This window comes from Amblyomma americanum, chromosome 1, assembly GCF_052857255.1.
Source record: "Amblyomma americanum isolate KBUSLIRL-KWMA chromosome 1, ASM5285725v1, whole genome shotgun sequence".
NCBI lineage: Eukaryota > Metazoa > Arthropoda > Arachnida > Ixodida > Ixodidae > Amblyomma > Amblyomma americanum.
Window position 1 is genome coordinate 55903872 of NC_135497.1, and position 11807 is coordinate 55915678.

The 11807-nt window shown below is 43.7% G+C and overlaps 1 protein-coding gene across 3 annotated transcripts in view; it reads left to right on the top strand.

The window, feature by feature from the left end:
* The window catches only part of LOC144112836 (uncharacterized), a 56796-nt gene that overhangs the window by 16160 nt on the left and 28829 nt on the right, over positions 1-11807 (top strand). Inside the window, exons 6-9 of one of the 3 annotated variants that reach the window (XR_013310493.1) lie at positions 4380-4483; positions 5092-5241; positions 5580-5690; positions 7384-11574. The gene's annotated coding sequence lies outside the window, so the exon portion shown is untranslated. Of the gene's footprint in view, positions 1-4379; positions 4484-5091; positions 5242-5579; positions 5691-7383; positions 11575-11807 lie in introns of those variants that run through there. The other 2 variants (XR_013310494.1, XM_077645649.1) reach the window with 2 other exon arrangements.

Sequence of the window (11807 nt, forward strand, 5' to 3'; positions counted from 1 at the left end):
TAAACCAGAGAAAGCGCAAGGAGTCTCGGTCCTCTGATTTGCAAGAATGCCTTCTCAATGTCAGCTGTCAATGCGATCTTCTCTAAATGTTCGTTCAGGGAGGAAGACCCTTGTTCATGTGAGGAGGCGTCAAAGGCAATGCATAGCTTTGTCGTTCTTGAGTCACTGGACAAAAAAGCGTGGTGTGGCATGTAATAAGCCTGATCGGTCGCTTGCTCTTCAGGTGTTACACGTTTGGCGTCGCCCATATCTATGTAGCTCCGCATTGTACTTTCATACTCCGTGCCAAATTCTGGAGTGCGCTGAATTCTTTTCCGTAGGCTCTTCAGTCACTGTAGCGCCTGTGAGTGGTTGTCGCAAAGTTGTCCACTGTTTTCTTTCCAAGTAAGGGCGACTTCGTAGCGGCCGTTCTTCATTCTGATGTTTCTTTGAAACACCCACAGTCGCTTCCGCTTCCTCATTCGGCCCTCCGGTATGATTCATAATGCCAATGCTTTCCAATTCCCAGAAGCCTTTCACAAGTCTTTCAGTGCTTTCAAGGACTGTGCTTACCCTGAGGACACAGGAGTTGGCTGAATTGTCAACTGAGGTATGCACGGATATCGGACCCTGAAACATCCAACCGAAGACCGACCCCAGGACAACCAAGTCAGCGTTTTGCTGGGAGCATTGAATTTCGCCCGTCACGAATTTCCACAGGGGTTCAGCGCCAATAAGAAGCCCAATTCCGGGTACCACTGGCATTTCCAGCAGTAGAAGCTTGTCCGCGATGGGCCGTCCTGTCTCTTCTATTGCTCTGACAAAGTCGTTTTCGACAGGCACCTGGACTATGTCGTTGCAGATGAAAGGAACCTCAATGGCCTCTATAATGTATTCCTTGTCACTGTACTGGCGGCAAAGATGCACTTCTACTAGACGACGTCTTTCTGGTGCTGATGTGGCTGTCCCAAACGTACTCAGCTGGAGAGAGGTTTTTTTACTTTCTTTGAGGCCTAAAAATTTAGAGATGTCCTCACAGATAAAGCTGCGGTTACTTCCCCCATCTACGATGCCTCGAATGTAACTGCGCCTACCTTCTCCAATAGCCCAAAGCCGGCAGGTTTGCAGAAGAATTTCATTGTTGACGGAATTTCAGCTGCTTGCATGCAAGCTGTTAATCTCCAATCTTGGACTCACCTCTAGTTTCTTCGGCTTCCAGTTTGGGTTGCACACTGATCACACATGTCTGCCGCTACACTTCCCGCATTTCAGTCGGCGGTGGCAGTCTTTCGAGTGATGTCCTCTCAAGGTATATCGGAAGCAGCGGTTGTCCCCTTTATGTCTTTGCAATTTTTCTTCCCTGTTTATTTTACTGTCGCAGTCTGCAGCGTTGTGAGTAAGTGAGCCGCAGAAAAAGCACTGTTCCCTTACTTGGGAAGTTGCGTGCAGTACCGCAGACGTCGGCGGGAGAGACAACGATTTCTTTTCGCTTTCCTGTCTGACTTGCTTGTAGTCTCTATTGCTGCCAATACTGCTCTTTTCCCAGCTTTCAACTTCGACTGTAAAAAAAGTTAGAAGTTGTTCCAGCTCACCGTCTGAAGGGATCGTGACAGATGTAGCCTCACCGTTCTGAGTGTCGCTAGGTGAACGCGGCCACTCCGGAGTGTTGGCCAGCCGTTTATAATAGCCAACGACGATGTCAGCAGGTAGGGCTTTCAAAAGAATGTCTATCATCATGGCAGAATAAGTGGTCGAGCTCACCTTCAACCCATTCAGTCCGGGCACATGGCATTGAACGTGATCCACGAGTTTCGCAGGCCTCGCACGTCGTCCGATGATGTTACGGACAGTAGCGATCTCAGATGGGCAAGGTGCTCCTGGATAATCTGTCGGGTGTCGCCAAAGCACTTGGATAGAATGTTTATGGCATCGTCGTAGCACTCCCCTGTCGCCTGTAATCCGGCTATCGATGGTGCTGCCGCTCCACTCAGAAGGCTTCTTAAGTAATGAAACTTTTCTCCCTTTGTGAGGTTTCCGTTCTCATCAACTGCTTCTTTAAACTGCTCCCAAAAGCCGCGCCACTGTCGAAGCTCACCGTTGAAGGTCTGCAGCTGGAGGGTGGGCAGCTTGACTGCACTGCGGTGAACAGCTTCGCCGCCGCCATGTTGGCTTCCTCATTGTGGCTCTGCCGGCTGTGTAGCCAATAGGCGAGGAGCTCTCAGCAGTTCAGCTTCTTTCGCCTTCAGCTGTCCAAGCATGCTGCGTCCTCGTACCGCATGACCGTCTCAAACTCAGAAGCGAAGTCTTCATCAGCAATGGAATCTTCCAATTCGGCGTTCAGCTTAAGCAACTCGTCGTTGTTGGCTCCAAGTCTTTCGATTAGGGAGCACAATGTTCCGATGTCTGTCGTTCCCAAAGCTGCCTTGGCCTCGTTGATCAGCTTGTTATTGGTAGTTTGCTGTCGACGCGCTGTTCTCTTTTCTTTCGATCTCTGCATGATTGCGCAGAACACGAACCGTGGCGTCACTCACTTTCTCCGTTACCGTCGCAGCCTGGTTCCAGCTTTCAGAAGATCTCCAAGTCCTGGAGATTGCAGTTCCCGGGTTTCGGCACCATGTTGCGAGAAATTCGTGTGGGAGAGTCGAATCGTGCGACGGTGAATTTTCAGGAAACAGTGACAACTCGTAGACGCATTCTTTAACAAACAGACAAGGAAAACTATTGACTTTACGGATACACAAAGAGTGGTCAGACGGAACACCCGGCACAAACGTCTCCCTTCTTTGCCGTCTAAGAAGCCACTGTCTTGCCGAGAGTCCGAGGGGCACCGGTCGGTTTCAGCTGCACCCGGCCTTTCGCTGCCCAACTCACCTCCTGGGCACCGTTGTCGAAACCTGATCCCGGGCCAGACACCGGCGATCCAAAAACTGGGAGTGTCCCAGCACTGCTCCAATCCCCAATGGCACCCCGTCGCGCACACGTGCGTAGGAAACACACACACACACACAAAAACTCAAAGTAGGGCACACGGGCGACGAGAAACACAGGCAGTAGTAAACGATGGCGTTCGTGAAAGACGCACTCACCCTTCTCCAAAAAAAAGACAGAATACACAACACCCTCCTCCCATTGGCTACAGTTGGCGCGATGCTTCTCTGAAGTTACCTGAGCTTCATCCGATTGGCTGCAGCTTGCGCGATGCTGCTCCGAACTGACCCGAGCTCGGGATAGTATGAGCACAAGACAAGATTCTTGCTAGTGGTTGGTACATGTGGAATAGTGCTTTCGCACTGAAAGCGTGAGGGAGGGACAATGGCTGTCAGTGACTGAAATATGACAGTGAGGTGATATTAATGTTGATAAAGATCCAAGTGTACTTTAGTTTTACAAACTGAACACAGACACTCAAGTAGTTGCACTCTGTTTTACAATACACACTGATTATTTAATAAATAATTAAAGAATTTAGTAGCTGAAGACATGCACGACGCTCTCTTCTGGTACAGCAGATTGACTAAACATTTACAGTTGTGTGGCCAGCTTTATTCTGGTGTTCGGTTATAAAGCTCATTACACTTTCGGGTACAGGCCGGTAGACTATGTTTCATTCCTTTTCGTGTGTCTCAACATAGTATTGTGTTGGATTATGAATAATGTTCCCTTTCAGTACAAATTTAGCCTCACAAAAGGACTATAGACACCAAAGTTTTTGATTGCACTTTTTCTTCTTTCAAGTCATGCTTTAGACATTAGAATACATAGATCACCACCTGGTACTCACCTGTGACTGCTAAATTTATAACTGAATTTCTTCTTGGCACTGTTTAAGTTTCAGTTTCATCAACCAAATGGTGGGTGTGACAAGTAGGACACATGAGACACGAAAAGAACGGCAATTTAATGGCTGATATGTTGCTTGTTGTCATTCCAGCTCTTGAAGCAAGCTGGCTTAAGTGTTTTAGTGAATTGAAACTATGTATCACCATTTATATTACAGGTTTCTTTTTCGTGCCTCATGCTACCTAAGTGTGAACCACATGTCTCAGCTATCGTTCGGTTGATTAAAGTGAAATAGCATGAAAGAAGAAATTCGGATACAAATTATTTAGTGCTCATAGGTGAATACCACATGGTGGCATAAGTATTCTAATGTTTAATGCATCTTTTGAAAGGAGAAAACGTGGAACTAACGCTAGGTGTCTATAGTTCTCAAAGTCATAATGGGAGCAAAACCCAGCACTGATAGTGTGTGGACAGTTTAACCTCATTGAAGAAATTTTGGGTGCCTTGTACAGTGCTTTTAAATGTAGTAACTCTGATAACTTCCCTGAAAATGTCCCTTTCTTCAAGAAGCTACTCATAACAACCTGGCTAATATACATATTTTTTTTTCCATTCAGACATTGGCATGGATTCCAGTGTTGTGCCCCTTGGAGATTCTGGTTATTCTCTGGTTCAAACTATTGATTACTTCTATCCATCTGTTGAAGACCCCTACATAGCTGTAAGTGTTCAACATTGTAAAAAAATGCTTACCTGCATTTAGTAACCTGATGGCAGATTGTATTCTCAAACCTCAACATCACAGTGCTCTGCTTTCACTTTGGTCGACTCTACAAAAAATACTAAGTGTTATTCTTTTGCAGAAAGTTATGTGTCTGTAGATTTAATAACAGGCAATAAAACTAAACAAAGCAGTATTAAATATATATTCTTGTAGTCGTAGGAGTATCACCAAACTTTTTCTATAATCAGAGTTTCTAAAGTGCTAATTTTGTTAACTTATTGGCTAGTCTGGATAACAGGTCACTTACTGAGCAGTCTTATTGGGCTCAAAACCACACTATAAATATACTTTCTATAAACGTGTAAATAAATCTAATTGTAACAATGATGTGTCAATGCAGTAACGGCGTTTGTTACCTTACGTCGGCGGTTGTTCTAGAGCCAGCCAGCAGCGCGCGCTCAGCGATAGCACTGCCGCTACTGCGCTGACACATCTTCGTTGTTACACAGTAATAAATCAAATAGGTGACAGGCCTCATGTTGGTGTCCTGTGCTGGCACCATGTGTACAGGATGTATTCTTATTCATTGTTTTTGTTTGTTGCAGGGCAAGACAGCATGTGCCAATGGGCTGTCTGGTCTTTATGCACTTGGCGTGACCCGCTGCGATAACATGCTGATGGTAATGGCTGCCAGCACCAAGCTTACTGAAAAGCAGAGGGACATTGTCGTGCCTCTTCTCATCAAGGGAATCAAGGTAGGATCGGCCCCTACTGCAGTAAAACCTAAGATGCTTGCATCAATGTTTTGAGGTGTGTGTAGGCCATGGCTGCCTATCAGAGCTAATGTGAGTGTGAGGGCACTAGTTGTGTGAGCTCTCAAAATTTGAATGCAGTCTCAGATTTCTTTTTCAAGTTCGTGCGCTTAGCATGGTGAAGAGATAACTTGAGAGAAGATCTACAAGAGATGTCCATGTCAGAGAGCAGCTGTTCAAGTGTTTCAGCTTTTAAATCTTTTCACTGCCTGAGTTTATGCCCCAGTACTGAAGTCATAAGCATGGTGCAACTAGCTTGAATGGCATTTGTTTCTCCACAGGACTTGGCTGAACAAGCAGGCACAAGGGTCACAGGAGGGCAGACTGCTCAATCCTTGGCCTATAATTGCTGGCGTGGCATCATCAGTCTGCAGATAGTTTGAAATCATCTCGTGAGTGCAGTAATCTTTTCCCTTTTTTCATTCTGCAATGAATTAAGTTTTCCGTGCTGTATTTGTCTGCGTTAGCATTTATGAAATGCAAAATGTGAGCATTTGAGGCTGTGTCTGTTGGGCACTATGTGTGATGAATTTTTCCAGCATGAGCATGGTTTACAAAGTTCAGATAAACCTTACTTAATACCCAAAGAATCACCACACTGATGATGTAGTTTGCCCGTGGAAATACCTGACTGTACAGTCAAAGCTCATAATTTGAATTTCTGGATAATTCGAACTGTATGACTGGGTCTGGCCATGCTCCACTGGGGTCTATGTGAAACATAGCCCATTAATTTGTTAATTTGAACGTGAATGGCTTGTGCCACCAATAATTCGAACAACGTGCCACCGCGCCTGGGGGGCGGGGGACGCGGTGAACCAAGAAACATCCCCACTAGGCTTGACTACCTCTTCGGAGAAGTGGGCAGGGTTAAAATGGCCTGAGAGGCTGGGTAAACGAGGGAGGGGTTTCTCTCTCTGTGCTAGCGGTGGCAACTAACTGCATGCCCTCCGAGCCGGCTTGCTTGTATGTGTTGATCTCGAAGGCTTCAGTAGCTTCCTGTGTTGGGTTTTGCTGTTGAGAAGTCGATCACATGACCAGCGACGAGATGCTTACAGCGAATCAGACATGTCGCAGCATCTCCAGCACTCCAAATCCGAAACCACGCAGTCATGCACGAAACTACGACGTGTGCGAAATGAATGATTTGGAGCTTGGCTGATGTTTGCTGCGTGTCTTTGTCTCGGCTTTTCAGTGCCCTTTTCATGTGATTGGTTGCGGCCGGAGCAGTCAATCTACACGGTGTACCGCATTTAGAATTGTCTTCAGTCTGCAGTAATTACTGTGCCAAAATGCTTGAAGAGAAGGTTTGATTTTGATTTTTGATTTATTTGTTTCTTTCTGATGCAGAAAGAGGAGCAAGAGCAAAAGGCGAAACGCCTGACGATGGCTCTTGCCCCGCATACAGTTTGGCACAAATGTTAAACATAGCTTTAAAAAAAAGTTTCACACCAAATGTTCTGGGGGAAATAAGAAGGGAAAAAAAGGTAAATAAATCATGTAACGAAAAATAACAGTATACAGCAAACAATAATTCTTACATGCCGACACAAAGTACTTGGTACAAAGATTGCAAATATATAACAAAATTCTGAACATGGTTGTTGCAAGCTTTGGAACAACAAGAATTGCAACATCATAATAACAAAACAACAGCAAGATACAAATGAAAATGCACTCCTAAAAAAATAGCAATTAGGGACAGAAACATGGCAGACTATGTGAGTTCTAAGTTATTTTCCAGCAGCAGAGCTCTAAGCCTGTTTTTGGAGACATTAGCACTAAGATCTGTTAATCCTTGTGTATTTTATTTAGAAGGTTAGCTGTTTGATATTCAATATGTTGTCGTCCATAATTCGTTCTTATTTTTGGCGGCCGTAAGGTTTCCCTATAGAGTGGGTATGCTGGAGCTGCATTGGATTTTTGTACACTGTAAAGCTTCGCTTTTTTTATGTACTGAAGCAATTTGAAATAATAAATTTGATTGGCTTTTAGCATTTTGTATTTCAGGTAAAGCGGCCTTGTCCGCAGTAGTTCCGGTGGGCCGTGATATTGCTCAAATATTCTTAACACTTTTTTTTGCAGGGTAATTAATCTTTTGTAACTGTGACTTGTAGTGGTACCCCAGACTAAAGCACAGTAGGAAAGCTTGGAGTAAAAGAGTGAGTAAGAAAGTACAGTTCGTAACCATTGAGGGATGAGTGGACAAAGCTTAAAGAGGCAGCCAATTGTTTTACTTAGGTCAGCTATGAGGCTGTTAACATGAGAATTCCACGATGAGCTTTCTTCATACCACACGCCTAAAAATTCTTGAGCCTTGACTTGAGCGATTTCTTTGCCATCAAACAGAATTTCTATGGGAGATTTCCTAGGCTTGTTTAGCGGTGCAAACAATATGTATTTCGCTTTCTCAATGTTCAAGCATAATTTATTTGTGTTTAACCAAGTAGACAGGCGGAACAAATAGTTATTGACAGCATGTTCAATATCCAGGAGTGGATGGCTAGAGAAAAATACATTTGTGTCATCTGCATACATGATTAGTTTCGGGGTATTAGGAATAGAGCATAAATCATTTACGTATGTTATGAACAGCAAAGGCCCGAGAATAGATCCCTGTGGAACGCCTTTTTTAACTGGCAGAACTGGAGATGAAATTTATTAAAACTGACAAATTGATAGTGGTTTGACGGATAGCTTTTTATTAATTCTAGTGGTATTCCGCGGATCCCATACCTATTCAGTTTAACTAGGAGGACATCATGACACACAGAATCAAATGCTTTACGCAGATCTAGAAATAGTCCAAGCGTATATTGTTTTTGTTCAAAATTTGTTATCTCATTTTTTATGTTAAGCAGGGCTGGTTCTGTAGATTTGTTTTTTGAAATCCGTACTGCATATTACTGATTACATGATATTTATTGAAAAAGTTTTGTATCCTGACATTGATGGCACGTTCAAAAAGCTTGGACAGGATCGGCAGGACTGAAATTGGTCGGTAGTTAGTCAAAGCAGAGCTGTTCCTACCCTTAAAAATCAGATGTATGCGTGCTATCTTTAAGTGGTCTGGAAACTCGAACATACAATTCATGATATGAGCCAAAGGAATAGATATTAAATCAGCTACATATTTTATCGGACCACATGAAATGTCATCATAGCCAGCAGCTGTATTATTTTTTAACGTATTAATTATTCGTTTCACTTCGGAAGGTGTCACGGGAGTGAACATGATCGAATTTGCAAAGTCAGCACAACTAGTAACAGAGTTATTTTTTTGTTTTGTGTTAAGGTTGGCGCAATCGGAGCAAGAAACAAAGTAGTTATTCATGGCGATTGCAGCGGCACAGCCAGGCAAGATGCCCTTCGGCGTTGTAATATACAAGTCTACACACGGTTTCTCTTGATTGGTTTGGCTTCTAACTTCATTCCATATTTTTCGGGGATTGCTTCTTATTTTTGAAAATAGCTGCTCATAATACTGAGTTTTCACTTGTTTTACCAGCGAGTTCACCATATTTCTATACTTCTTGTATTCAGTAAACTCTGTCGGGTCACGACATTTAACAAAGGCGTGGTACATCTTGTTCTTTCTATTTATCATCTTCAATATAGCTTTGCTGATCTATGGTTTTCTTATTTTTTTACTGTGCCGCTTCTGTGTCTTTACTGGAAAAGACTGATCGTAGCACAACATAAGTTTATCGAAAAACACATCATACGACTTGTTCGGGTCTTTTCCACTTAGAACAGGTTGCCAGTCAGTGGTACTGATAAGAGAGCGAAAGATTTCCAGAGCGCGTTCGTTTATAATGCGTGACTCTTTAATTTCTCTTTCTTTATTTTTAAAATTCGCAAGTGGAATGGAACAAAAGGTTGGTAGGTGGTCGCTTATATCTATTGATAATAATCCAGAAATACTGCCGGGGCGGATGCATATTACTGATACAGATATCTAGTAGCGTGGCAGATTCTGCCGTGAGTTGGGTCGCTTTTGTAGTAAGGTTCACACATGCAGTGGAATTTATCAGTTCGTTCAGTTGCCTCGCCGGTGGGTTGTGAGAAAGCATGTCGATATTCACGTCACCCATGACTGCAAAGGGAAGCCCTGAACTACTGAGGTAATGAAGAAGAGCTTCAATGTGTTCAAAAAAGTGTAACTTGTTCCCTGCTGGTGGCCTATAGACCTCCTGCATGTTTGTAAACAAACGAGGTGGCGCTGCAGTCACTATCGAGCTCGTGGTAGGCAAAAGGTCGGGGAATGGCGTCGCGGATAGGTATTGAGCACGGGTTTTCAAGGCTTGTAGGCGCGTTTCCAGTTTCTGCAAATCATAGCAATGGTCGATGCTTCCAACTTAGTAATTTGTTGAAGTACACGAGCTCGCATTGGCCACGTGCGGCCTATAAAGAGAAATAGTTTGCCACTGTATTGTATATATGGTTAGTAGTAAACATGTAGAAAGCGTTCCTGCCGTTTATTATGCGCTAGGCATTGAATGAAACAAGTTTTGACACTGCACTAGCCGGAATGATTTTACTTCGGGACAGTAGTGAGGGGAAGTGCTGGCCTTGTTTCGTCGGAGCAGACGTGCGCTCATCGTCTGCTGACATACGTATGTGTCGCGCTGTGCGAAAAGTGGGGACAGCGTCGTGTCCCCGATCTCCTGTCTCGCTTAGCGCTGTTTTTAGCCGCATGACCACACACCAGCCAGGCCGACTTGTCCTCTTGTTAAGCTGGCTGATTTGGTGAAAATTTTTGATTTCTAGAATTATTTTCTTTCCTAGCCCTGAAGTCTAGTTTCGTGACGAAAAGTTATAGCAAAATATTGAGTAAAAATTTATAAATTACGCTTTTTAGAAGTGTGGTCATCAAAAATTGTGAGGTAATTTCTTTGATTTCAGTGCCGCATTTCTTTGTCCAAAGCGAAAGCGAAGATGCCATAAACGAGGGAATAAACTTTAAGGTTCGTTTTGTGACCTCTCACATTTTCTGCGACTGGATCATTCACCTTCGTAATTCGCATGAAAATCAAATTATTCCATTTGTCGCAAACTATTCCTGAGACATTGAGGAGCGTAATAAATCGATTTTTTTCCCTACACGTGTAGTACTGTGTTAGTTATTTCTTGTAAGAAACGTTTTCATGTAACTATGCATGCATAAGTACCGATCATATAGAAAAAGAACTAATCGCGTCATCGTACAGAACAGGGCTTTATGTACATGCTGGCATAAAAAAACCGCACTATCTACTCAATTATTTGAGACCTTGGGGGACTTGACTATAAATAAAAGGAATTACTGAAACTAGCATAGGAATTTCATATTTGCACCAAGTTTAGTTACATATCGCATGCATGAATAACGAAAACACTTTTCATTGCCGCGTCCCCTCTCAATCTCGCCACGTGTCTGTTAGTAGCACGCCTGCGGCTGCTTCTTTCCAAACAAGCTTCGCGATCATGTACTACCTCATGAAACATGACACATGCATGATGCAATGAAAAAGCATATTTTATTTTATTTTTATTTTTTTATTTTTTAAACAAGCATATGGCGTTTAGCACACTTAAGGTACGCTATTCTAAGCACACCAACGCGACCGCGCAAGATTGACACAACTTACCAGACTTCTTTCTACTCGAATGATATAATTACGTCGTCATATCAAGAAATAGTTTCAAGTAAATATTAAATGTCATAAAACGGGCCATTAAAACATGGTGTGCTATTAACAAAAAAACGCATTCCTTGGGGGCGAGTGAACCTGTCGGCACCCCGCGCACTCCGGCTCAAGGTGATAAGTACGTGTGCAGCTGCATATGTCTTTTTTTTCCTTGAGCATTTATCAGCCTACTATCCTGAAGCTCAGGTGAATGAATGCAGTAACTTGCATGCTATTAAGTGCATTGAATGGCAGTGCCTATCGACTCCCAGACTTCGCGCTTTACTACCGTGGCCCAATGCCTGTTAGCCAGTTTCCGAATGCGGCATTTATGCGCGAGAAACCTATCGAGGCTAATTTAATATTTTTTATGCTACTACGCGGATCCAGCAGTGACGCAGCTGGTCAATACATGCTGCTTCTGCAGTGCACAGGCTTGAAGCAGCCGCCGGTAGCTGCTGCAGCTGCGGTAGGCACGGGCAAGCGGAACCTGTTTTGCCTACCATGCGAAAGTCGCTGCTAACATCAGCGCCACCGCATCTTCGTGACGTCGCGGGGTGAAGGAGGCCCATAGACTACTACAATCACAGCTGCATCTAACCGCATTGTGAGGCATTCCACATCATTTGTGACCATTGAAAACTGCGATATGACGTCATGTTTTTGTGACTGCAGCACGTATACGGCCATACCACCTCCCTTATTTTTCGAACGAACTAAGCCATTATACCTGTATTGTTCAAATTGTGGTGGAGACTCGCCCACTGAAAGCCAGGTTTCCGAGAAAAGTATAACATCAATTGAAAATGCAAAGGATGACAACAGATCATGCAGTCTATC